This window comes from Cynocephalus volans, chromosome 4, assembly GCF_027409185.1.
Source record: "Cynocephalus volans isolate mCynVol1 chromosome 4, mCynVol1.pri, whole genome shotgun sequence".
NCBI classification, from domain to species: Eukaryota; Metazoa; Chordata; class Mammalia; order Dermoptera; family Cynocephalidae; genus Cynocephalus; species Cynocephalus volans.
The window spans coordinates 20,863,122-20,890,601 of NC_084463.1; the positions used below are offsets into that span (position 1 = coordinate 20,863,122).

Here is a 27,480-nt window from a genome sequence, read left to right on the forward strand (position 1 = left end):
ATGGGCCAGGGTGGGTGGAGGACAAGGCTCTTACAGGCACCCGTGAGCATTAGCCTTGAAGAGGAGGAGAAGCACAAGAAGGAAGACGGAAAGCAGAAGCATACCAACGTGCAGAGAAGAAGGTAAGTGCAACCAGTTAGCATCAGTGCAGCTTCTCTTTTCTATGCAGGAGGCAAAACAACTTGAAAAAGTCCGGGGCTAGGGTTCAAGTCTGAGAAAACTGTCCAAGCTTCTGAGAAGTTGCAAGAAGGATGGGGGGAGGGGCTTACAGCTCATTCTCATAATGACAATTTGCAGCAGACCTCGTTGAGGGAGGATTGTGCCCTTTACAGTGCAGCCAACCTCATGGCTGTCTTCAGCGGGTCATAGGCCCATGGGCTGAGAGGAGACAGCCCATGGGATGGCGGACCCAGGCCAGCACTGGGCCAGGGAGGCCAAGCCCAGAGCCCTGTGGTCTTTGCTCAGGAGCCACAGTTTTACATAACATTGTATCAGTAGTGTTCGTGCAACGAGGACAAAAGAGGGCCAGATATAACAATATCACTTAACAGTTAAGCCAGAATAGTGGGGTCCTCTTCCATTATTAATGCTTTTTATTAATGTGGCTTGGCTCATTCCCACGATGGTTTCCGTTTTCAAGGCAAGCCTCATTTCCCTTTGTAATTCTTCTCAGTCCTGGTTTGTATTCATCTGGCTGCCTTGCTATCAATATGTGCTGATCATGTGCATTTTACAAGTCATTCAACAGCGTATTTTGGTTGTTTCGGTCTCCAAGGCAGTATATTCAGTATTCATTTCCTAGCAATTTAATGTGACTTAGCATGCTCCTTTATGTTACATATTGTTCATTGGATTTAATTAGTCAGATGCTATGTCACATCATATATGGAACATGAGGAAAAGTGACATTAATGAAAATCTGGTGACATTCAGTACTATGCAACACATCAGGTTAAAAATAAAAGAGGGGAAAAAAAGAGCTTCTTTATTTCCAGTGAGGCCTTTTTTTGTTTGTTTCTTTTTTCTTATTTTCGCCCTCAGTCCTGAAAGAACTGCTCTGTTTAGATCAGGCATTAATGATTACTGGCAAGGCTTTGTGGGTAACTAGTCATACAAGTATCAACCCTCCTACATCATGCGTAGGTGAAAGGGAAGGAAGAGGAGGGTTTTTGCTGAAGTGTTCATCACATCTTAAGTCTCCAGTTGTCCAAACCATTCGATTATAACACCTCGTCCTGTGTGTGTCAGCTTGCCTGGCACTGAGCTTTACCAGGACAAGCCAGCAGGGGTGTGAATTCAGAGGGAAGGAAGGAGAACCCAGCACAGAGGCTGCTTGGACTGACTGAGAAATAGCTGCAAAGCAAGCAAGGATTCAAATGGAGTCACCGGCAATGGACAAGGCTTTCTTTAATTTGTGAGCTGTAATCTCCAGTATCAAGTGAAAAAAATTCACAAAGCAATGAGACCTCAGATGGGATCCCCCAATGTGGAGTATACTTACGTTTATAAAGCAAATATATCTCACAGGGCCTGGCTTCAAAAGCTCTGTAGTTTCAGGTTTAGCCTAACCTTTTGGAATTACATGTACAAATGTTAACCTTGCAAAAGACAGGAAACTTTCCTCAGGCTAAAGTCTCTGTTATAGATAAAGAATTGCTGGCTCAAGGACAGACAAGTTACTTAATTGATATGTAAAATAGTGGGGAAGTTGCTGTGGGGAAAGAGAATGTTTGCTAAGATCAAGCTTTTGTTGGTGGATCGACTTAACCTTTGCAAATTGCATTATGGAAGGTCACTTTGCTTGTTTCACTGATGTTACCAGCCTCTATTGTTAAACAGTACTTAGCCATAACCCCACCTATGTTCTTTTTCCTAAACTTCCTGGTTTGGAAAATAAATTTGGGGAGAGAAACCCAATTCATCGTTAATTTCCAAAGGAAGGAATGCCTTGCTCTTGAGGGTTCCAGGAAATTAACCCCTTCGGGGTCTCTCACTTCTCAGAAGAAATGGGCTTTGAGTAATCCTTTTTGTATCTCTGTCATCCTGTGGGAGACAAAGGAACACCCCAATCACAGAGGACACAGTGCTGGAAGGTAAATGAAGGCAGGGCCTCTGGAATCTCCTCCCCATGAGGAGGAGAACTTTCAGTTGAGTCCCCAAAGCTCAGATCCTCACATTCCCTCTGGGGGCTCCATTGGGTGGAATTGCCCCTGAATTCACACACTCTAGTCCTAAAACACTGTGTGTGAAGAATAGGACATATGGTTAACTGGAAAGTGAGCAAAAGAATAGAACATGATCTTCTTAATGTGTCAACCCCTTAATTTTCAGGGTCTGTTTAAAAAATGTGGAAATAATTTGAGCTCTTCATTTAAAATGAAGGTATACTGTAATTTTCCATGTTTTAAACCCACATGCCTCATTCTGACACTGTATTTATATTCCTCATGGTTTGGTCTGTTCTGCATTGAAACAACTGGCTGATTGCATTTCCCAATGCCAGCCTCAGAGGATGGTCATTCTTTCTGTCGTCCTGCTCCTCCTGCCTCCTGCAGGCCACCAAGGAGAGCCTCAGGATGCTCCTTCCCTTTCCACCTCTGCTTGAGGGCTGTGTTGTTCTACCTCCTTTCTTCTGTTTTCTCTTTACAGAACATGATGTGCAAATACCTTGGTTTTTACTTAATTGGCTATCTGTGCTGGGGGAGTATTCACCTTGTAGATTTTGTAGCAGGTGCCGAACTCTGTCTTCCTCTTTTCTTGGAGATTAACTGCAGTTGGCCCTCTGTATTTATGATTTCACATTCGTGGATTCAACCAACAGCTTATTAAAAATATTTTTTAAAATTTGCATCTGTGCTGAACATGCACAGACATTTTTCCTTGTCATTCCTTTAAACAATATAATGTAACAACTATTTACACACATTTACATTATATTAGGTATTGTAAGTAATCTAGAGATGATTTAAAGTATACAGGAGGATGAACCTAGGTTATATGAAAATACTATGCCATTTTATATCAGGAACTTGAACATCTTTGAATTTTAGTATCCATAAGAGTAAATGAACCAATTCTCCACCAATATTGAGGGATGACTGTATCTGGAATTAAGAGGGGCAGGAATCAAGTGCTAATCAGTCTCTAGATCTTTGTAGAATTAGTGTATGTGTCAGGGAGCTCTGGGTTTGTTGCTAAAGTTTTGGTTCCTTTTTTAATCTCTGTAGTCATATGTGCCATTTATTTAGGTGGAGTTAGTTCAAAATCATGTTGGCCTCCTCACATTGTTTTTTGGTTTTTTGATACCTGCTTCCTATCCACAACCCCTTTCACTGCTACTCAATACTAAAAAAATAATGCTATCACTTTTTAGGGGTAGGAAAGTCAGGAAGGAGCAATATAAAATTTAATTGATTATAAGCAAAGAACGTGTACAATCAAAACAAAACTTACTCTGGGAGAGATAATCTTGTCTAATTCTGTTTTCACTATCATGTATCTGAATTCATGTATTGCATTATTGGAAGTTCTTAAATGTCCTATCCTAGGTATGCTATTATCCTAGGACTGCTGTAGCAAATTGTCACAAATTGGGTGGCTTAAAATGTATTCTCTTACAGTTCTGGAGACTAGATGTGTGAAATCAAGGTGTCATGAAGCTAGAAGTATAAATCAAGGTGTCCCTCTTAAACCTGTAGAGGAGTATTCTTCCTTGCCTTTTCTAGCCCTGGTGTTTGCTATCAGCTTTTGGCATTCCTTGGCTTGCAGCTGCATCACTCCAAGTTTCTGCCATCATTGTCACATGGCATCTCTCTGTGTCTCTGTTTTTATGTGATGATCTTATAAGGGCACTAGTCATACTGGATAGGGGCCCACCCTACTCCAGTATGACCTCCTCTTAACTAACTACATCTGCAAAGACTGTTTCCAAATAAGGTCACATTCTGAGGCACTGGCAATGAAGACTTCAGCATCTTTTTAAGGGAACACAACTCAGTCTATAACACCGGATGTTCAGCTTGTGAATCCCAGCAATGATAGCCACCAACAGCACACCTGCGAGGGCACCTGCTGCCACTGTCTGTACAACGCACTAGCTCCATAACTGTCCCTGGCAGGGGCTGCTTCTACAGTTCTTCACGGTTGGTATGGTCCACAAGAGCTAAGCCGTTTCTATTTCCAAAATAACTGAAATCATTGAGTTCAGAAGCATTTATTGAACACCAATAAATGTACCAACAATGGACTGATAAATAAGTTTACATGAGTTAGATTAGACATCTGAACAACTAATCAAGTATAGGAGTGACTCCTGTTTGGATCACTGCTCCTTTATTTTCCTTCTCTTTAGGCAAGTGCTGGAGATGAACTTGCCATGGTCTCAGGAATGTGAGTCATGGGAGCTTGCTTGCTGTAAGAGAGGGTTGGAGGGGCGGAAGTAGCAGCCATCACACTTTGCAGAGATGAGTTAGACTGGCCATGGGGGTGTCAGTGACCTCACCAGAGTGTAACCAATGTGGCCAACATTGACCAGAATGAGGTCATGAGATCCAGTAACTGAGAAGGACCCAGTGGAGAGGAGACCAGGGCTGGTGGATATTAGATGACCAGAAAGTCCAGGGTCACTCTTCAATAGTTCTATACTCAGTTGGGGTTGGAGGGCAGAATTTTATTTGTGGGGTTCTCAAGAGCTCCATGGAGTCCCCATCATCTCTAGTGAAGAACGTCAAGGAGACTGGGACTTACAAGGATGGGAGAAGCTGCACATTGGGGTACAGTGCACAACTCTAGTATCATCATGTAGGTAAATGCATTCTAGGCTTTGGAGTGTCAGAGTTCTTTTAACAAGAGGACTGTTTAGAGGGTGATGAAGTGGCTGTCAGGCACATTAGGAGAGCAAGCGAGGCAGCCTGTGAAGTGTGCATGCCCAGGCTCACCAGAGGGACTTCCAGTGACAACCATGGCCTCTGTCCCTCAGCTTCAGGGACCTCAGGAGAGGAGGACAGATGTTCAATGAATACAACCACTCCTTAGAAACATAATCTCTACATCTGTGCTTGCTGCTTCCGCTCACCAGATTTGCTTTCCTTTCTGATTCATGGAACCCAGGTCACGTGGCCGCACTTGCTATGCAGAACCTGGGCTGTGAGCTTTCTGGCTTCTTCCTTGGGAAGCTGAGGATCATGATGCAACTAAAATCATGGGAGGGTGGCCACAGATGTCGAGTACCGCAGACAAGAAACGTCTTCTCCAGCTCTCCTCCCCACCTGCCCACACTGGGTGGATGCCTCCTCCACACTGCTGCTGCTGGTGTCCATTTCAGGTTGGTTTGGGGACTGAATTCTAATGTATGGGAAACTGATGGCAGAGATAGAGGGAACAAGCCGTGAGTAGCCCCAGAACCTCGGGAGTTTTGACTCCCCCACTGTAACTAATGACATAGGACAGTACAAACAATCCCTGACTTGTGACAGTTTTGGTTTCCAGAGTGAATTTGCAATTGAATTGCTTAGAACCTAATTTTATTTTTTTCGTAGAATAGCTACAGTTTCCTTATCTAGCTCATATGTCCATCTAAACCGCAAACTGATGAGAAAGAGCTTTTTATTTTCTGAGTTTTAGGGTCTTTTTTTGTACTTTAAGTTTTTACATTTACATCTCAACTAGCAGAATAAGGGAGAATAATTTTTTTTTAATTTAGATTTTATTGTCTATATTTTCGTTACTGTCATTTTCCACCATTCTTGTTTTAGCCATTAACAACTAATACAATTAAACATTTAAAAATGTCTTTACAACTGCACAAACATATAGAGTTAATCGGGTTCTCAACACTAACCTCCAGAAAACGCCGAGTTACAGAGCCATAAATTTCTACCTAGAAATTTATTACTGACTAGTCTCATTTGGCACCAGTTTTACTCCCCCAAAACTGATTCTGTCAACAACCACTGAGTCCCTGCTGTGCAGGACATAAAACTGCTGAGATGACCCAGATTAGGTGCCCAGTAATTATTTATTTATTTATATTGTATTAAAATAAAAATTTATATTTTCACTGAGTTATATATACGGTGTTATGACTATTGAATTATTTTATTTTAACAGTTTTTTATTGAAACATAGTTGATTATACATATTTCTGGGGTAAAGATTTGAATATCAATACCTGTGTACAGTATGTGGTGGTCAAATCAAGACAATTAGTATTTTCATGTTTACAAAACATAGTCAATCTTTGTGACCATTAACCAATTTCTCCCTAACTCCCCTCTCACATCCCCTTTCCCAGCTCTAATAACCACAGTTCTCTTCTTTTTTTTTTTAAAGTTCATCCTATTATTGTGATTGTTGTTTTCTTTTCTATTTATTTATTTATTAGCTCCCATTAGTGAGAGAGGGCATGTGGCATTTCTTTTTCTGTGCCTGGCTTATCTCACTGAACATAATTTTCTCCAAGCTCATCCATGTTGCTGTGAATGGCAGAGTAGTATTCCATTGTGTACATAGACCACGTTTTCCTTATCCAGTCATCTGTTAATGGACACTCAGGTTGGTTCCATAACTTGGCTCTTGTAAGTAGAGCTGCAGTATACGCAGGGGTGCAGGTATACCTTTGACATGATGATTTCCATTCCTTTGGGTGTATACCCAGCGGTGGGATTGCTTCTTCATATGGCAGTTCTATCTGTAGTTGTTTGAGGACGCTCTGTATCATTTTCTGTAATGGCTGCAACAATTAACAGTCCCATCAACAGAGTAGGAGGGCTCCCTTTCTCCACACCCTTGCTAGGATTTGTTATTCTCTGTCTTTTTGATAATAAGCAGTCTAATAGGGCTGAGATGGTATCTCAATGTGGCTTTGATTTACATTTACCTGAGGATTAGTGATGTTGAACTTTTTTTCATATACCTGTCAGCCAGTTGTATGTATTCTTTTGAGAAATGTCTATCAAGCTCGGTTGTCTGTTATTTAATCAGGTTATTTGATTTTTTACTATAGAGTGTTGTTTGAGGCCCTTGCATATTCTGGAAATTATACCCTTGTCAGATGCATAGCTTGTAAATATTTCTGCCCATTCTATAAGTTGTCTCTTTGCTCTGTTGATTGTTTCCTTTGCTGTACAGAAGCTTTTTAGTTAAATGTAATCTCATTTGTTTATTTTTACTTTTGTTGCTTATGCTTTTGAGGTCTAATTCATAAAATTTTTGCTTAGTCCTCTGTCCTGGAGTATTTCCCCTATGTTTCCTGTAGAAGTTTTATAGTTTCAGGTCTTACATTTTAGTCTTTCATCTATTTTGAGTTGATTTCGGTATATGGTTAGAGACATGCATCTAGTTTGATTGTTCCGCACATTGAAATCCTATTTTCACAGCACCATATGTTGAAGAGGCAGTCTTTTCCCCAATGTATATTCTTGTTGCCTTTATAAAAGATCAGTTGGCTGTATATATGTGGGTTCATTTCTGGATTCTCTACTCTGTTCCATTGGTCTATATGTCTGTTTTTATGCCAGTACCATGCTGATTTGGTTACTATAACTTTGTAGTATAATTTGAAGCCAGATAGTGTTATGCCTCCTACTTTTATTTATTTATTTATTTATTTATTTATTTATTTATTTATTTATTTATTTATCAGGATTGCTTGGGCTATTCAGTATCTTTGGTTGTTCCATATAAATGTCAGGACATTGTTTTTTGGTTATGCATATTTATGGGGTACAATGCTGACCATCACCACTTGTGCCCAAGATGTGAGGGCCAGATCAATAGTTTCACCATGCCCATTACCAGAAATTGAGATTATTTCCCATGTTCCCCACCTAAGTAATCTCCAACTTCCCTCCCCCTCTCCCTTCCCCCCACCCCACCCCACTCTACAACTCTAGGTGTGCTCTTTCCTTCGGCAAGTCCAACACACTGCTATAGCAGGTGCTCGGTTTCCTTGGGCTCAAGTTTTAGGATATGCCTCTCGGTTTCCAGCCACTCTCTGAGGTCTCAGACCCCCTCCTCTAAGCCCTCCCCTAGAGGAAAGTTACTTTTGCTACTTAGACCTATTTTCAGCACCAAGTTGAGGAAAATGAGATCACAGGGGGCTGGCTTATGCAAATCCAATTGCTGGGCATGCACAATAGAAAGCACAGAATATTCCTGAATATTCTTGAATATACCTGGAGCGTGTGATAGGGTCTGACCAATGAACATGCTCCAGGAAGAGACCAACTGAACATGTGGAAGACTAAATGTTACATAACTGGGAGCCACCCTCTTAATTGAATATTTGTTAGATAGAGGAACTATAAAAGCTAAATCCATACAAAAGCAGGATTGTTGCTCACTTTCGTGCAGGAAACTGGAGCTGGCTGAGGTGTGGATACTTTACTTTGTATCAAACTTACTTTCAGCAAGTGGCTTCTCACTCTCTTGAACCAGCCTGCATTCTGTACTGAGCTTTAAGTATGTATTTCTTGCTTTTGTGTTAAACTTGGTGTGGGCCCTGCTCAATCTCTGGAACTATGCCACACTTTCTCTATGGAACCTGTATTTCTTATCTAGTGCATTAAAATTGTTCTCATTTTCTGCTGTGACTCTTCATTTGAATTCTTTCTTGAGGCAGAGTCAAGAACCTGGTAAAAAAGCTGGGTAGGTTGAGGCTGACTGTCAGGTCCCACTGCACCCTATCTCCAACATCAACACCACTGTGGTCCTTCCTTCCTTCTTTCTCTCTAAGCTCACACTTATGAGTGAGGATTATTTCACTCCACACATAATTTTCTCCCAGCTCATCCATGTCACTGCAAATGGCAGAATTTCATTCTTTTTTTATGGTTGATTAGTATTCCAAGGTGTATATATACAACATTTTCCTCATCCAGTCAAATGTCAGTGGACATTTAGGTTGGTTCCATATCTTGGCTATTGTAGACAGAGCTGCAATGAACGTGGGAGTGCAGGTATCCCTTCGACATGATGTTTTCCATTCCTTTGGTTATATATATAGAAGTGGGATTGCTGGATCATATGGAAGAACTATCTGTAGTTGTTTGAGAAAGCTCCATACTGCTTTCCATAGTGGTTGTGCTAAGTTACAGTCCCATCAATTGTGTAGGAGTGTTTCCTTCTCACCACATCCTTACCAGCATTTGTTATTCCCCATCTTTTTGATAACAGCCAGTCTAACTGGGGTGAGGTGATATCTCAGTGTGGTTTTAATTTGTATTTCCCTGATGATTAGTGACGTTGAGCATTTTTTTAAAGTGCCTGTTGGCCATTTGTATGTCCTTCTTCGAAAAATGTCTATTCAGTTCCTTTGCCCATTTTTTAATTTGGTTATTTGTTTTTTTACTGTGTAATCACTTGAGTTCCTTATATATTATGGATATTAATCCCTTAAATGTATAGATTGCAAATATTTCCTCCCACTCTGTAGGATGTCATGTCACTCTGTTGATTGTTTCCTTTGCTGTGCAGAAGCATTTTAGTTTGATATGGTCCCATTTGTTTATTTTTTCTTTTGTTGCTTGTGCTTTTTGGCTCTTGTTCATAGAGTCTGGGCCCAGACTTAGTTCCTGAAGTGTTTCCTGTATATTTTCCCATAGTAGTTTTACAGTTTCAGATCTTATACTTAAGTCTTTAATGTACTTTTGTTGATTTTAGTATGTGCTAAGAGGTGCATATCTAGTTTCATTCTTCCCCATATAGGTATCTAATTTTCTCAGCACCACTTATTGAAGAGGCAGTCTTTTCCCCAATGTGCTTTTTAATTTTTTAAATTTTTTTGCCTGTGTCAAATATCAATTGGCTGTAAGTCTGTAGGTTGATATTCTGCTACACTGGTCCAAGTGTCTATTTTCATTCTACTACCATGCTGTTTTGGTAACTATAGCTTTGCAGTACAGTTTGAAGTTTGGTAGTGTTATGTGTCCGATTTTATTTATTCATGTATTTATGTATTTCTGTATTTATTTATTTATTTATTTTGCTCAGGATTGCTTTGGTTATTTGGGTTCTTTTGTTATTCCACATGAATGTTTTGACTGTTGTTGTTTCTATTTTTTTTTTTTTCTATTTCTGTGAAGAATGTTATTGGTATTTTGATGGGGATTGCATTGAATTTGTAGATCACTTTGGGTAGTATGGACATTTTCACAGTGTTAATACCTGCAACCCATGAATAGGGAATGTCTTTCCATTGTTTCTGTCCTCTTTAATTCTTTTCAGCAGTGTTTTGTAGTTCTCATTACAGAGATCTTTCACCTGTTACGTTAAACTTATTCCTGGGCATTTTATTCATTTGGTAGCTATTGCAAATGGGCTTGTTTTCTTGATTTCTTTTTCTGCTTCTTCATTGTTAATGTATAAGAATACTACTAATTTTTGTGTAATTGATTTTGTATGCTGAAACTTATTGAAATACTTTATGAGCTATAAAGGTGTTTTTTTGTTGTTGTTGTTGTTTGTATTTGTTTTTGTTTTTGTTTGTAGAATCTTTAGATTTTTCTATATATAGAATCATGTCATCTGCAAAGAGGGACAGTCTGATTTCATCTTTTCCAATATGGATGCCCTTTATTTCTTTCTCTTGACTGATTGCTCTGGTTAGTACTTCCAATACTACATTTAAAAAAGGAGCGGTGAGAGTGACCATCCTTGTCTTGTTTCCGTTCGTGAAAGAAAAGCTTTTTATCCCCATTCAGGATGATTTGGCAGTGGGTTTTGTCATATATGGCTTTTACCATGTTGAGATACTTTCCTTCTATACCAAATTAGTTAGTCTTTCTCATGAAGGGATGCTGAATTTTGTCAAATGCTTTTTCTGTGTCTATTGAGATAATCATATGGTTTTTGTCCTTGATTTTGTTGACAAGGCATATCATATTTATTGGCTTGCATGTGTTGAACCATCATTGGATCTCTGGGATGAATCCCACTTTATCATGGTGTATAATTTTTTTTATGTGTTGCTGTATTCTGATTGCCAATATTTTGTTGAGTATTTTTGCATCTATGTTCATCAGAGATATTGGCCTGTAGTTTTCCTTTATTGTTGCATCTTTGTCTGCTTTTGGTGTCAGGGTGATGCTGGCCTTATAGAATAAGTTTTGGAAAGTGGACTCTATTTCATTTTATTGGGATAGTTTGAAAAGAATTTGTGTTAAATCCTCTTTAAAGGTTCGGTAGAATTTAGCTGTAAAGCCCTCTGGTCCTGGGCTTTTCGATGTTGGTTACTGCTGATTATTGCTTCAGTCTTAATTCTTGTTATTGGTCTGCTCAGGTTTTCTATGTCTTCTTGGTTCAGTCTTGGTAATTTGTATGTGTCCATAAATTTATCCAGTTCCTCCAGGTTTTCAAATGTGTTGGTGTATAGTTGTTTATAATATTTCTAATGATAAATTGTATTTCTGTGGTATTGGTTGTAATGTCTTCTCTTTCATTTCTGATTTAATTATTTGGGTCTTCTCACTTCTTTTATTAGTTAACATAGCTAAAAGTTTGCCTATTTTGTTTATCTTCTCAAATACCAACTTTTTGTTTCATTAATTTTTTGTATTTGGGGGGGGTCTCTATTTCATCTAGTTCTGCTCTGATTTTAATTATTTGTTTCCATTTGGGGGATTGGATTGTTCTTGTTTTTCTAGTTCTTTGAGATATAATGTTAGGTTGTTTACTTGGAATCTTTCTAAGTAGACATATTCATCTATGTGAATATATATTCATCTACATGAATCCATCTACTTACATAGACACATTCATATTCATATGTAGGTAGATGAATTAATATATATTCACGAGAATAAATATGTATACATAGATAGATGGATGTAAGCGTTCATTGCAATAAATTTCCCTCTTAGTATTTCTTTTGCTGTATCCTACAGGTTCTTTATGATGTGTCTTTATGTTCATTAGTTTCAAGAAATTTTTTGATATCCTGTTTAATTTCTTCTTGGACTCATAGGTCATTTAGGACCCTGTTCTTTGCTTTTAATGTGTCTGTATAGTTTCCAGAGTTTTGATTGTTGCTGATTTCTTATTTTCATCCATTGTGGTCTGAAAAGATACTTGAAATGATTTCAGTTTTTTAAAATTAGTTGAGACTTGATTTGTGACCTCACATGTGGTCTCTCCTGGAGAATGTTTCATGTGTTGAAGAGCAGAATTTATATTCTGTACTTCTTGGATGAAATGTTCTGTAGATATCTGTCAAGTCCAATTTCTCTAAAGTATGTTTCTCTGATGATTTGCTGCCTAGGTGACCTGCCCAATGCTAAGAGAGAGAGGTGTTCAGGTTCACAGCTATTATCATATCTGGTTCTCTCTCACTCCTTAGGCCTAATAATGTTTGCTTTGTATATCTGGTGCTCCAGTTTTGGGTGCATATGTATTCATGATTGTTATGTCTTCTTGCTGAATGGATCCCTTTATCATTATATAATAACCTTCTTTGTCTCTTTTTATGGTGTTTGATTTAAAGTCTATTTTATGTGAAATAAGAACAGCTACTCCTGCTCATTTCTGGATTCCATCTGTGTGGTATATCTTTTTCCATCCCTTCACTATTATTCTTAGTGTGTCTTTACAGGTGAGGCGAGTCTGTTGTAGACAACATGTAGTTGGGTCTAACTTTTAATCCAGTTGATCAGTCTATGTCCTTTGAGTGCAGAATTTAATCCATTTACATTTAGGTTTGTTATTAAAAGGTATTGTCTTACTGTTGACATTTAATTGCTTTTTATGGTTGATTTTAATATTTTTTTCCTTTTATTGTTTGCCATTGGTGTTTATTTGTTTTTTTGGTGTGGTATGGTATAGTTTCTTTCTCTTTCTCATTTGCATATCTTCTCTGCCAGTGGTGTTTGTTATTTCTGGTGTATTCATGGTGGTAATTATAGTTTTTGGTGTTCCAGGTGGATTCTTTTAAAGGTTTCTCATAGAGCTGGTCATGTACTGGTAAATTCTGGCAGATTTTGTTTGTAGTGGAAATGCACTATTTTCCTTCATTTCTGGAAGATACCCTTGCTGAACATAGTATTCTTGGCAAGCAGTTTTCTTCTTTTAGTACTTTGAGTATATCATTCCAATCTCTTCTGGCCTGTAGAGTTTAGGTTGAGAAGTCTGATGTTAGTTTGATGGGGACTCCCTTATATTTGACTTGATGCCTTTCTCTTGCTGCTTTTAAGAGTCACTCTTCATCTTTGGGTTTTGCCAGTTCAACTATAATGTGTCTTGGGGCCCACCCTGTGGCGCACTCGGGAGAGTGTGGCGCTGGGAGCGCAGCAGCGCTCCAGCCACGGGTTTGGATCCTATATAGGGATGGCTGGTGCGCTTGCGGTGCGGCCGGTCACAAAAAAGACAAATATATATATATATATATATATATAATGTGTCTTGGAGAGGCCCTTTTTGGATTGAACCTGTTTGGGGACCTTTGAGCTTCTTGGACCTGGAAGTCCATATCTCTACCAATACCTGGGAAAGTTTTCCACTATTTCATTCTCCTCCTGCTTTGGATTGCCCATGATTTGAATGTTTGTGCTGTTAAGTTGGTCTGCTAGCCGTCTTAGATTTTCTTTATTTTTTTTTTATTCTTTTTTCTTTTTCTTTCCTGTTTCTTTTTCTTGCTTTTTATTTTGTTTTGTTCTGCTTGGGTTATTTTAAAAAGACTGTTTTCAAGATCAGAAATTCTTTTTTCTGCATGCACTAGCCTGCTGCTTATGCTCCCAATTGTAGTTTTTATCTCATTGAATGAGTCTTTGAGTTCCCAGAGTTCTGCCACATTCTTTTTTATTTTATTTGTCTCTTTGTAAATTTTCTCTTTCAAGTCCTTGATTATTTTCCTTGCTTCACTGTGTTGTCTAGCTGAGTCTTCTTTTATCTCACTGAGTTTGTTTAAGGTTGTTACTCAGAATTCCTTTTCAGATATTTCAAAGGTTTCCTGCTCTATGGGATCTGGTATTTGAGAATTATTGTTTTCCTTTTGTGGTGTTGTATTTCCTTGTTTTATCATATTTTTAGTCTATCCATGTTGATGTCTAGTAGTCTGGTAGAGCAGTTGCTGCTTCTGTTATTCTGGTGGTCACAGAGCCTGATTCTCTAAATGGGCTACTGCTCCAGCTGGCTACCTGCTGCTCCAACACTCAGCATTTCCCTCCAGTGCTTGGCCTGCTGGTACACTCATGCAACTGTGGGCCTGAGCAAGATTCTGGGGCACCACCATACATGGAGCAGCTTCAATAAAGAGCTTTTAATACCAATTAGATAAATATGTATAATCAATTCTGTTTCAATAATAAAAAGAAAACAAAATAAATAAATAACTAATGCTAAGCCATCAAAGGTGTATTGATACCCTCTCAGTGCCAGACACTGTTGAAGCATTGTGGACACGATGGTCAATGGTGCAGATGGGAATGCTGTCCTCAGGGTTGCATTTTATACAGCAAGTTGCAGAGAAAACTAAATTTAGGCCAAGGGTGGAAGATTGCTGGGCTAATGTCCATTTAAGTAAAATACTCTAAGTGTAAATTCACAGAACACTTCTTAGTTTAGCTCCCCTTTAAGGGTAAATTCAGATTCCATTCATTATTAATTTCAACTGATTAGATGACAAACAGAAGAACAATATTGATGAACATTAGTTCTGTATGTCAATGACATTTTGGAATGTTTATGGGTGTCTTATCTGATCTGAGGTCCCATCATGTATAATCTGTAAGAGCTCCTTTAACAGATATAACATTCTCCATTCTGAATTCTTGCCAGTGCTACACTGTTGAATGTTTAACAGCCCACTCTCAAAAATAAAACAAAGCTCTCATTTACATTGTTTGCCAATTCTGGTGGTGTAAATATTCCTACTGTGGCTGATTTCCAGCTACCAAGGAGATATTACTGATTGTGGAATTGGGAAAGGATATGCCTACCTGATTCCAGCCTCACATGGGCTCACACTGATTACAAGAAGGTATTTCATAACTCTCTCATCCCCCCAAAATTGTTTTTTACACATAGAAATTAATGTCAGCAGTTCTCCCTAAATCTCATGGCTTACAGAGAAACCAACAGAAGAGCAATCAATGCAACTATTGAGGCTCAGGGAGTATGTTTATAACTTCAGTCACACAGCTAATAAAATGAAGTAATTCTGCTTATATAGACCATATCAGGAAGTGACACCAATTCTTGTCTTTACACCATATTCAGTTAATTGACTCTCTAATTTTATAAATTATTCCGTGAAGTATTTCTTGAATCTGGTATTTTTTTCCCATTCCCACTGGCCTTTGCCTGTTCCAGTTCTTCAGCTTTTGAGGTCTGTACCTCACCTCTTCACTAGATTTTTTGGTGTTCACCTTTCTCTGCCTCCTTTTTCATACCATTCCACATTTAATATTTCTACGATTCTGATATCATCTCATTAATTTCATGCTCAAAGTCAGCAGCAGTCAATCATTCCCTTCAGGATTAAAGTCACGTCCTTGGTCTGATATAAAATGTATTCTGTTGTCCAATCCCACCTTACCTATCTAAATAGACAACCTATTATTTCTTCTTAAGCGTCTTTCATTTCAGCCAGATTGATGACTTACATTCTTCAAGAGCATTGCAATTTTCTAATTATAAAAAAATTTTTTAAATATTGTATACTCACAGGAAGTTGCAAAGATGGCACAGAGCTGGTCTGTGTAAACTTTCCCCATTTTTCTCCATTGGTTACACTTAGATAACTATCACATGTTGTCAAAACCAGGAAACTGACATTAGTACAACGTGTGTGTATAGTTTTATGTCATCTTATCACATGTGCCAATTCATGTAACAACCACAGTGATAAATGTATAGAACTTCTTCATCACCACAAATACTGCCTTGGTGACACCCTCTTATAGCAATACCACCCCCACCCCCAGCAGTCACTGGTCGATTCACTATCTCCAGTTTGACCACCTTGAGAAGGTTAGTAAGTGGAATCACACAGTATGTTACTTTTTCTTGCTGAGTACTATTCCATGGCATGGATATGCCATGGTTTGTTTAATTATTCATCTGTTTAAGGACATCTGAGCTGTTTCCAGTTTTGGACTCCTATGAATAATGCTTCTATGTACAAATTTTTATGTCACCATAAACTGGGAAAAATGCCCGGTAGTGCCATTGTAGGGTAGTAGGATAAAGCCATGTTGAGCTGTACAGGAAACTACCAACACTTTTCCAGAGTGGCTGTACCATTGTACATTCCCACTACAGTGTATGAGAGATCTCGTTCGTCTTCCTCCTCACCAGACGTTGGTGTTGCCACCATTTGTTATTTTAGCTGTTTTAATAGGTATGTAGCAATATCTTATTATGGTTTTGATTTGGCTAGTTATGTTGAACATCTTTTCATGCGTTCGGCATCCCAAAACATCTTATTTGTGACTCCAAGAATTTATTTGTTGTGTACTTTCTACAGCAGTAACGTTCCTCTTTCCATTTCTTCATCCATCCAAATTTTATTCATTTTCCCTGACCCAACTCAAATTCCATCTCTCCCTCAAATTTTGACTGTATTTCACTTGGTCTACTTTGAACTTCCATGGTAATTATTTGTTTTGAAATGGCTTGTATTCTTACTGAACCATTTTTTACTTGTAGTGGACAGTGTTAGTGATCCTCCCACATCCCTCAGATCCTTTTGAAAGATTGTCCTTGCACTACTGGTTTCTTATCCACACGTGAAGAGACCTGGAAGTTTCCAGGAGTTCATGTTCACCTTGCAGCTTCTTGCCTCAGATTGAGGCAATTGTAAGACATGGTTTACACTCCAGAATTCCCCTGCAGCGTTGGGCTTAAGCTACTCTTCTGTCTTGGTCTGAACTTATATCCCTTCTTGGCTTCCTCTTTTCCTTGTTCTGCTTACCTTCAATCCCTTGCCACTTTCTCCTGTGAGCTCTTTCTTAATAAATCACCTGCACACAAATGTTCATCTCAGGCTCTGTTTCTGAAGAACTCAAACAAGGACAGTTGGTACTAGGAGTAGACTTGGAAACTGACTCTGAGGATGGGATTCTGATCATGTACAGGCCAGAGGGTAACAGTACCTTCTCACTGGCAGTAAGTGGAGTATTCATCATCTGTGGCATGTGCTAGCACTGAAATTACTAAGATTTTCATGAGCAATGACTTTCAATGAGATATACATGAAGAGGCAGCACCGACTTTTGTGATATCTCTATCATTTAAGAAGGATGAAGGAAATGATCTCTTTAATGAAAGTAGAATTTGTTGTGTTTGTGTAATACTGATGGATTGCAAAGAAGATTTGATGGATTTCAAGTACCAACTTAAGAAAGGGAGAGGAAGCTGGAGGAACATATAAAAGACACTCATTTTTGGTAGTCGCAGAGAAGACTGCTGAACTACAAGATCAGGACTTAATTTTAAGAGAACTAGAGCCTTGAGGATGTCTGCAGTTTCAGCCTTGGCAAGTCTCGACCAATATCAGGGCCAGAATAGGGAAGAGAGAGAGTCTGAGACTTGGAATGAGGGCACATGCATTCCAGAGCCGAGGGCTCCACTTCCCTGGAAGCTCCTGAGCCTGCAGAATGTGCCCTGTCCTTTCATTGCAACCCTCCCAGCCTGAAGACCATGTGGGGGCCTCAGCTAAGGCATATGGTGTATGAGAGAACACTCACCCTCCCCATGGCCTGCCTCCACTGCCCCACCATGACCATTAGAGCAATGTCTAAAGCCAACTTGCTTAATGGCCTGATGGGGGAAATAGTGGCCCAACGATAGGAGAACAGAGATTATTCACATAAGGACTTTTAGGACTGCTGAATTGTACAGACAGAAACTGGCAGAGCCTGCCCAAAATGGATATTGAGTGTTCTGAGCCTGTGTGTGTGTGTGTATGTATGTGTGTTTATGTGTGTGTGTGTATTGTGTGTACACCTCCATATGTGTGCATGTATGTGTGTGTTTGTGTATGTGTATGTGTGTGTATGTGGGGGGGGCAGAACATAAAACTGATATGGGGGACTTTTTTCATATGCATCCTTAACTCAGGATTTAATACCCTGGAAAGGACTTCTGGATCAGTGCTGAAGTGCTGCTAGGTTGGCTCTAGGAAGTTTGGAAAAAATGACTGCCTATTATAACTGGGCTACCAGAACTGACTTGGCAGAATGTTGAAAAAATGGATCAAAAGGACCACAGAAATGGGCATGCTAAGATGGATTTATATCAGACCTGAGAACCCTCCAGCCAACGGTGTTTCTTGGGAAACTCAGAGGACACTCTTTCCAATTGGGTAATGAGGAATGCACTGGTAACAGAGACCAGAATCACTGAGAAACTCCAGTATGGTTGATGATAGGGATTGCTCTTAAGTAGTTGGGCCTCCTAGTATCAGTGGGGTTGATAGGATTCCCCCATAGCAGTGGCCAGGAGGCAGCTGTTGCCCATCAGAGTCAAGGGGAACATGATTGCTGCAGTAGACAGCAGAAGCAGAAGTCAACCAGAGAACAACAACTTCAGTCGCCTGTGGTGGTGGATGACAGACCATAGTGTTCCTGCAGGTAAGATAAATGTACAACTAACACTAGATTACTTTGCATAATCAAAAAAAATCAGGGATGATGGGCAGTCAGGTAATGCCAGCAGCCCCAATGTAAAGACAGGACCCCTCATCCAATTTTCAGACCTGAGTTAGTTCTCAGAACCAGAACTCATAGACTGAAGGAGAAGCTGGTTGTTCTTGAGGATAGACCTTGCTCACCACAAGACAATGCGGTAGTGATTCGCATGGTCCTTCTCCAATGGGACTCGCAGACATTTATCTCAATAACATTCCATCTAGAAGAAGGAGTAGCCACATCTTTTATGGCCTACTGAACATAGGATCTTTGGTGATATTGTCTCCAGGGAACCCAAAGTACCATCACAGGTTGTCAGAGGAGGTCAGGTGATATATGGAGTCCTAACTCAGGTCTGACACACTAATGGATCCACAAACCCAGGTGGTCACTTCCTGGTTCTCGGATGCATAATTAGGATGGCCATCAGTAGCAGGATACAGTACCCTCACTAGTTCCTTGACCTGAGGAGTAAGAGGTACCATATTGGAAAGGCCAAGCAGAAGCCCGTCAACTCTCCTTGGCCCAGGCCAAGATAGTAAAGGAGAAAAATGACCTCAACCTGAGTGAAATGCTGGATTGTTGCTACTCTCAAAGATGTAGTGTGGTGTTCTTCATTACACACATTGGGTTTCTCAATCTGGCCAGTATAAAAACCTGGTGGATCAACTTAGCCAAGTGGCAATTACAACCTCAGACACATAGTAGATGTGGTATCCTTGCTACACTCTGATTTGTGCTATGTGAATGCATTTTTTTCAATACCCGTCAAGAATGAGGATCAGAGTTAGTTTGTAGTCACCTGGAATGCATAGCAACCTGCATTCATGGTCTTGCTTCATAGCTAGGTTAACTCTCTTATCCTGGCTCAATCCAGTCTGACGGGGCTGAACCATCTGGTCATTCCAAAATATGCTGTGGGTCCACTATATTGATGACATGTTGATGGGGCATGAAGAGCAGAAAGTGGCAGATACTCTGGATTTGCTTTAGAGGGTGGGAGGTAAATTCTACAAAGTTTTAGAGTTCTGCCCTGCTGGTGATTTTTTATAGATCCAGTAATCTGGGGTGGGCCAGGTCATTTGCTCTAAAGTAAAAGACATGTTATGACACCTTGGTGTTTCCACCATTAGGAAAGAAGCCAGGCTTGTTATGCTGATAGGGATTTGAGGAGAGCATACGTTATATTTGGAAATACTCTTTTGGCCCATTTATCAAATGACTTGCAGCACTAACAGTCTTGAATAGTTCCAGAGCAACAGAGGCTCTGTAGCAGGTCCAGGCTGTGGTACAAACAGCCTGTCACTTGGGTCATGTAACTCACTCTCTCCTGTGCTGCTGGAAACATCCGTGGTAGATACAGATACATGAGGACTCTCTGGCTGGTCCCAATTTGAAGACTGCAGCACCCCTACCTGGAGTTCTGGACCAAAGCCATGCTGCCTACAGCAGAGGACCATGTGCAAAGCATGTGTCGGCATTGTTCGGGGTCTTGGTGGAGACTGAGTGTCTGCCCGTGGGAAGAGAGCTGCTCATCAGGAGCCACCTGCTTCTGGCTGATGGCATCACAAGGTTGGACAGGCACAGCAACAATGCTCAGGGGAGCAAAAGGAAATTCTCCAGAGCATGCAGATGACGAATGTAAGTTGCAGCCTGGGGGCCAGTTGCAGCAATGGGAACTACAGTTCATCCCATTAACCTCCTTGTAAATTCTCCCAGAAATGGTGACTAACAACCATCTTGAAGGTGTCCTGACGGTATAAACTTGATGTGAGTGGACCTGAGTGGCACAAGGGATGGAGTGAAACCATTAGTGTCAGTGCTTCCCCCGATGTTCTCTAGAATCTCTGTCCTGTCTGGCACCCTTCCCCGCCCCCCGCCCCAGCATCTGGCTGCTTTTACCTTCAATGACCACTGCCTAAAATTCTTTGGACGATGGCCCTTGGTTGACTGGAGTCACTTTTACTACATGTGCAGAGAGTCGAAAGTGTCTAGGAGTTTGTGTTCCCCAATGCAGACCTTAGCTAATGACTGAGAAGTTCGGGAGCACAAAAACACAGCTCCTTTGCCTCAGGTCAAGCTGAATCTACCCACTACAGGATTTTGTCTGAAATCACATCCTGGCTTGACCTTTCCCTCTTCCTTGTCCTGCTTCCTTTTCTCCTTCATCGGTTTCTGCTGGGAGCACTTCCTTCCTTCCTAAATAAATCATTGCACCTGAAGCCTTATCTCAGGCTCTGCTTCTGGCAAAACTCATCTATGACACTGTCTTTTCTTCTTTACCAGGATGTAAGATCCTAGAGAACTGAGACGGTTTCTTATAATTCTTAAGTTTTTAATCATTATGTGCAGTACAAGGCTTAGGTGTAGTAGACAACCACTAGAGTCTCAACACAATCCTTGGATCATTTTAACACACTTCAAATGATTATATATTTGTGTATCACAGGAAATAAAATATTTGATTACTAAAACCGAGATGTGATTTACTATTTTCTTCTTCTTCTTCTTTACAAAATGATGTAAAGCTATTATTTTTGAAAATCTTCATTTTATTTTGACATCTTCCAGCATGACTCAAATATTACTCATTACAAAGGGCCCATCACTTTATCATCAAGTTTAGGAATGACACAAAAGGAATGCCTTATGGCAATAAAAATTTATTTTTAAAGTAAAGTTTGATTTTTCAAAGATCTCAGAGCAAATGAATTGCCTTTTGCACTTGGCTATCATAATATTCACAGAAAATTACAATAAGATGAATCATTCACATCACTCAGAAATTCATGATTCTAAGGTGTATAAGATGCCTCTGATGAGATAATGTATAAGGAAAGCACATAATTGAAGCAGCACATTAGACTCTCCCTTTAATGAAGATGACAAAACCCTCCCATCACAAGTAGGGGACCCATCATTCCCTGTGCTATTCTCATCCCAAACAAATTTAAAAGACATAGTCTTGACTTACTTTGGTTATATGATGTGTCTGTGTGATGGAAGAGAAGCTGACCTTCTGAAAAATGACAGTTTTAGAAAGGAATGTGACCGGCACATGGGGCCATGAAGTGGAATGAGTTGGAAGGAAAGAGCACAGCCAGATCTGGGCCATGCTGAGAAGTGGGTGAATATTGAGACATATTCTTGGGGAGAATATTCACGAGTGCATCACGAAATTCTTCTGGCTGCCCACTTTCTGTGCATTCAATAAGTTTGCACGTCCTGCCACCTCTCCCCGCAGGCTGATCAGCACCCATGAGTTCTGGTCAATGAATTGGGAGCAGAGAGCTGTTTCACTTCTGGGTTGGAGCACTGAGTGCCCTGGGTGAGACCCTGTGGAGCTCTCTTCTGCCATGGTGGTTGGACATGTTTGAGGTTGTGGCTACTCTGTCACTCAGGAACCTAAAGTGATGAGCACAGCCCCACCTTGCAAACCATGATAAGTGCATAATAGGAATGAGAAAATATGTTGAGATGTTGGTCAAAGGGAACAAAGCTTCAGTTAGGAAGAATAAGATTTTTAAAAAATTTATCAATATACAATGCAGTTGATTTTCATGCCCCTTTACCAATTCCTCCTTTTGCCCATCCTTCACCCCCCCTCCCCTATCAACATCATATCTATGTACCTGTCTTAGCAAGTTCAAGGAATTGTTGTGATTGTTGTATCTTCTCTCCTCCTCCCCATTTATTTGTTTGAGTGTATTTATTTTTATTGGCTCCCACAAATAAGTGAGAGCATGTGGTATTTCTCTTTCTTTGCCTGGCTTATTTCACTTAATACAATTTTCTCTGAGTCCATCGATGTTGCTCTCTAAGTCCATCCATGTTGCTGTGAATGGTAGTATTTCATTTTTTTATAGCAGAGTAGTATTCTATTGTGTAGATATACCACATTTTCCTTATTCACTCATCCAATGATGGTTCCAACTCTTGGCTATTGTAAATAACACTGCAATAAACATGGAAGTACAAGTATCCCTTCGACATGATGATTTCCATTCCTTTGGGTGTATACCCAGCAGTGGGATAGCTGGGTCATATGGTAGATCTATCTGTAATTGTTTAAGGAACCTCCATTACCATTTTCCATAAAGGCTGAACCATTTTGCAGTCCCACCAACAGTGTATGAGGGTTCCTTTTTCTCTGCATCCTCACCAGTATTAATCATTCTCAGTCTTTTGGATATTAGCCATCCTAACTGGAGTAAGATGGTATCTCAGAGTGGTCTTGATTTGCATTCCCCGAATGCTGAGTCATGTTGAGCATTTTTTCATGTGTCTGTTGGCCACTCATATATCTTCCTTTGAGAAATGCCTATTCAGCTCCTTGCCCATTTTTTAATTGGGTTACTTGTTTTTCTGCTGTTAAGTTGTTTGAGTTCCTTTTATATTCTGGATATTGCTCCTTTGTCAGATATATATTTTTCAAATATTTTCTCCCGCTCTGTTGGTTGTCTTTTCACTCTGTTAATTGTTTCTTTTGCTGTGCAGAAGCTTTTTAGTTTGATATAATCTCATTTGTTTATTTTTCCTCTGGTTGCCTGTGCTTTCAGGGTTGTATTCATAAAGTCTGTGCCCAATGCTACTTCCTGGAGTGTTTCCCTTATGTTTTCTTTAAGGAAGTTTATGGTTTCAAGATGTATATTTAATTCTTTAATCCATTTTGAGTTGATTTTCATATATGGTGAGAAGTATGGGTCTAGTTTCATTCTCCTACATATGAATGTCCAGTTTTCCCAGCATCATTATCTGAAGAGGTAGTCTCTTCCCCAGTGTGTGGTCTTGATGCCTTTGTTGAAGATCAGATGGTTGTAGGTACATGGGTTGGTTTCTGGATTCTTTGTTCTGTTCCATTGGTCCATGTGTCTGTTTTTATGCCAGTACCATGCTGTTTTGGCTACTACAGCTTTGTAGTATAGTTTAAAGTCAGGTAGTTTTATGCCTCCAGCTTTATTTATTTATATATTTTGGCTCAAGATTACTTTGGATATTCATGGTCTTTTGTTATTCTATATGAATGTTAGGATTTTTGGTTTTTTTTTCCATTTCTGAGCAAAATCTCATTGGAATTTTGATGGGGAAAAGAATAAGTTTTAATGGTTTATTGCACAGTATGGTGACCATAGTTAGTACTAACATATTGTCCATTTCCGTTGCTTATAACAAAGTACCTGAAACTGGGTAATTTATAAAGAAAAAAAATTTATTTCTCAAAGTTTGGAGGTTGCAAAGTCCAAGGTTGAGGGAACACATCTGGTGAGGGCCTTTTTTCCACAGCAATGCAGAGTGCCCCATGGAGAGAATTTGTTGAGCAAAAGAGAAGTAACTTTCTCTCTCTCTCTCCTTTTAAAGCCATCAGAACCATGCCCATTATTCCACGAGGGGACCAATCCATTCAGAAGGGCACAGTCTTCACAATCTGATCACCTCTCCAAGGCCCTACCTTTCTAATACCATAATTGGATTACCCACCCTATTAACACTGTTACAATAGATATCAAGTTTCCAATACATAAACTTTTTGAGGACACATTTAACCCATAGCATATTGCATGTTGGAAAATTGCTGAAAAAGTAGATTTCAAGTGTTCTCATTACAAAAAAATGAAAAATAGGTGAGACGATGGGTATGTTAGTTAGATTGATTTAATACTTATATCAAAACATCATGTTGTATGCCATTAACATATACAATTATTATTTGTCAATTAAAATGTTTTTAAAAACTTTTTAAAAGAATAAATTTTTAATGTTAAGCTATTGAGATAATGGGATTTTTTTTCTACAGAATATCAGCCCATCTTCCCTAATATGGAAAGTGATGTTTATTTTCCATTTGTCTTCATACCATCTTTTTAATACCTTTCTTCCACTGCTTCCTACCCCTCTGCAGCCCTTCCAATTAATCTCCTAGACTCCCATGGGTTCTGTCTGTTTTCTCCCAAACCAAAACCCATTGAGGAATTAATTTATACTAAGGCACAATGAAGCTTAATATGTTGTATATTTCTGTATTTTTTTTAAGTAGGGACAAAATTTAAGGCAAATAAATAAATAATGGATAATGAAGATTCAAGACAGACAAAAACATTATGGGAATAAAAGCCTGGTGGGTGTGAAATTTCTGCACAGTCCTTAACTCACTGGTCCTGCCCTACACACTAGCAGGCCATTAGGATTAAAAACATGGGCTCTGGTGTTAGAGCAGGTACAAATCCTCTTATTATCACTAGCTTTGTGACATTAGCAAAGTCTTATAAAATATCTAAACCTCAGTTTCCACATCTATAAAATGGGACAAATATATGCCAGTTATGGTTGGTGTGAAGATTAAATAGAAATAATGGATAAACGCTTTGCTGAGTGTCAAAGCTATAAATAAATCGTTTTATTACTCTCACTATTATCTTCCACATAACAAGCTCTTCCACTCCTTTGTATGGTCAGAAATTTAAGGGGTATTATCACTGATATTTTCGTTAATGATTGCTTTAGAAATTTCCCCACAATTCCCATTGTTAGTGGTCATTTGTACTGAGTTCTCTTAATTCTTTAATTTCTCCGAGCTATTCTACTCTGGTCCAGATTAGGAAAATCAATCCCATTTTTAAAATCCATGGTCTATATGTCTTACAGCTACATTTTTATTCTTTTTTTCTCTAAAGAGGACTAAAGGCATAGCTCATATATTCCTTGGCACTTTCCAATGATCAAGTGTATCACATTAATTTCTCTGGGTCGCAGGACAATTCATTCCAGTGTTGCTTGGTTTCATACGATCCACCAGCCGGAGAATGAATTAACCTAAGAATCCAAGAGTGAAGAAGGTGTCAATTTCGTTCTATATATATAGATAAGTATATATATGATAAGTATACATATTGTCAAGGTGAAGTCTGTTCAACTTGACAATGGAAGTGAGTCCACATCATGGCAGAATAAAAGGCAGAATCAGGTCTGATGTGAGTCTGACCTATCTCGGGGATTGAGATTTTAACCATGGTGGGATACGGAGGAGGATTTTGTTTTGTTTAGAATAGGATTACGAGTCTGAAAGATCCAGGTTACCCTTCCATACTGGCTATGTGACCTTGGACAGTTCAGTTCTCTGTGCATCTGTGTCTCTACATATAAAAACGGGGTGGGAGGGGGGTGTCGGCCGCTTCCGCCCGCGCCCCGCACCTCCTCCCGTGCTCTCTGGGCGCCCCTCGTCCCCTCCTTTCCGCAGCCCCGTCCCCACCTCTCTGGGCTCACTCCGGAGACTCCCGTCCTCGCCCCAGCCCTGCCCGGCGAGGCAGGACCAGGAGGATGCGCGGCGGCGGCAGAGCTGAGAAGGGCCAGCCTTCAGGAGCAGGAGGGCCGCACCCTGTGTTTCTCCTCCTGGATATCAGCCCTCGGGAGCTCTGTCTGCTTTTCGGACCATTTAAGGGCCGTGAGGGTGCTCTTACAAAGCTCACGTCTAAGCACCCGGGTTCCGTCAGTTTTCACCGTCGCTCAGAAGCAGAAGCTGCAGGGAATGCTTCGAGTGGCATCCGCTTCGATCCTGAAATTCGGCAAACACGAAGATGGCCGAGAACAAACTAGTAAGCACTGCAAACCCCAGTACTGCTCTGCCCAGCGCTGGTACCTCAGTTCACTGGCAGAGAGCCAACTGCACTTTACCCAGTACCCTAAGTGCGGCCTGTACCCTGTGAACCCAGCGGGGCTGCCGCCTGCTCTGCCTCCTGCTGCTTCCACCTGCCCCTCTTCACTGCATGGACAGTGTGTCTCTCCTGAGGCAAAGCCCAGCACTCACGTCTTGTCCACTTCTCCAGCATGTTACATTTGTCTCTGGGAGTGTGTTTGTAACCTATCAACCTGCTGCAGACCAGCAGAGGGAGCTGCCGTGTTTAATTTGTTAGCTATTTTCCCCCCTTTTGCCAAAACTATTACTTGGCACATTTGAGAGATTTCAGTAAAAATTTTAATCAGACATAAAAAGGGGGAGGTGTTAATATCTGAACTGGGGTAATATCTGTTTTGCTATGTCTTGCTGCTATTGCAGGTTTTTCCTAGGTAACAAATGATAAATCATTCAAATCGGAACTTTAGTTATTTTTTTCAATGTGTTTATATAATTTAATCACTCTCTTTTAGAACAATTCACTGACACGGTTTTACAATTTACATGGAAAATATTTTCCCCATAGTTTATACTTTTAAATATAAGAATTGCCTTTAACCAGTGAATTGAGGGTCCATGTGATGTTGGCAATACTTGCTGAAAATGAAGTGGAACTACGGTGAATATTTGTGGGCTTTTTTTCAAATTAGAATACGACTGAAATTTATTTTCAAAAACAACAGATGAGCTTATTGTCCTTATTACTGAGAATCACTACATTCAAAAATGACTTTCCTTTTAGAAGAAAATCTTTTCATTCTCTCTCTCTCTCTCTCTCTCTCTCTGTATGTGTGTGTGTGTGTGTGTCTAGAATGTTGGCCAAATACAGTTAAATCCATAAGAGACTGTTCTGTTATTATGACCTAATTCAGCATAGCCTTAACTAATCTAAGGCTGTTTGTTTTTCAGAGTAATCTTAATAAATTCGCACTCAAGCCAAAAGCTTCTACTGTGTTTTTAGTAGAATATGATTGGGCGGCAGTGAAGACTCTCTCCAAATTGGATTGGGACCTGTGGTGATAACACGAACCCCCTAGCTATGGTCACACTGACGATGCCCATGGAAAGCGTGTCTTTCAACGGCTAATAAGGAAAGCCGAGGGTTTCTCAGTTACAGCTTCTTGTTTAAGACTGGAAGGAAACCACGAGCACCACTCCAGCAATGTGTGATTGATGAGGGAAGAATTGGTA

The 27,480-nt window shown here is 39.9% G+C and overlaps 1 pseudogene; it reads left to right on the forward strand.

Annotated features, from left to right (window-relative positions):
• On the forward strand, positions 1-26,527 carry LOC134375888 (uncharacterized; annotated as a pseudogene).
• Positions 26,528-27,480: the final 953 nt, after the last annotated feature.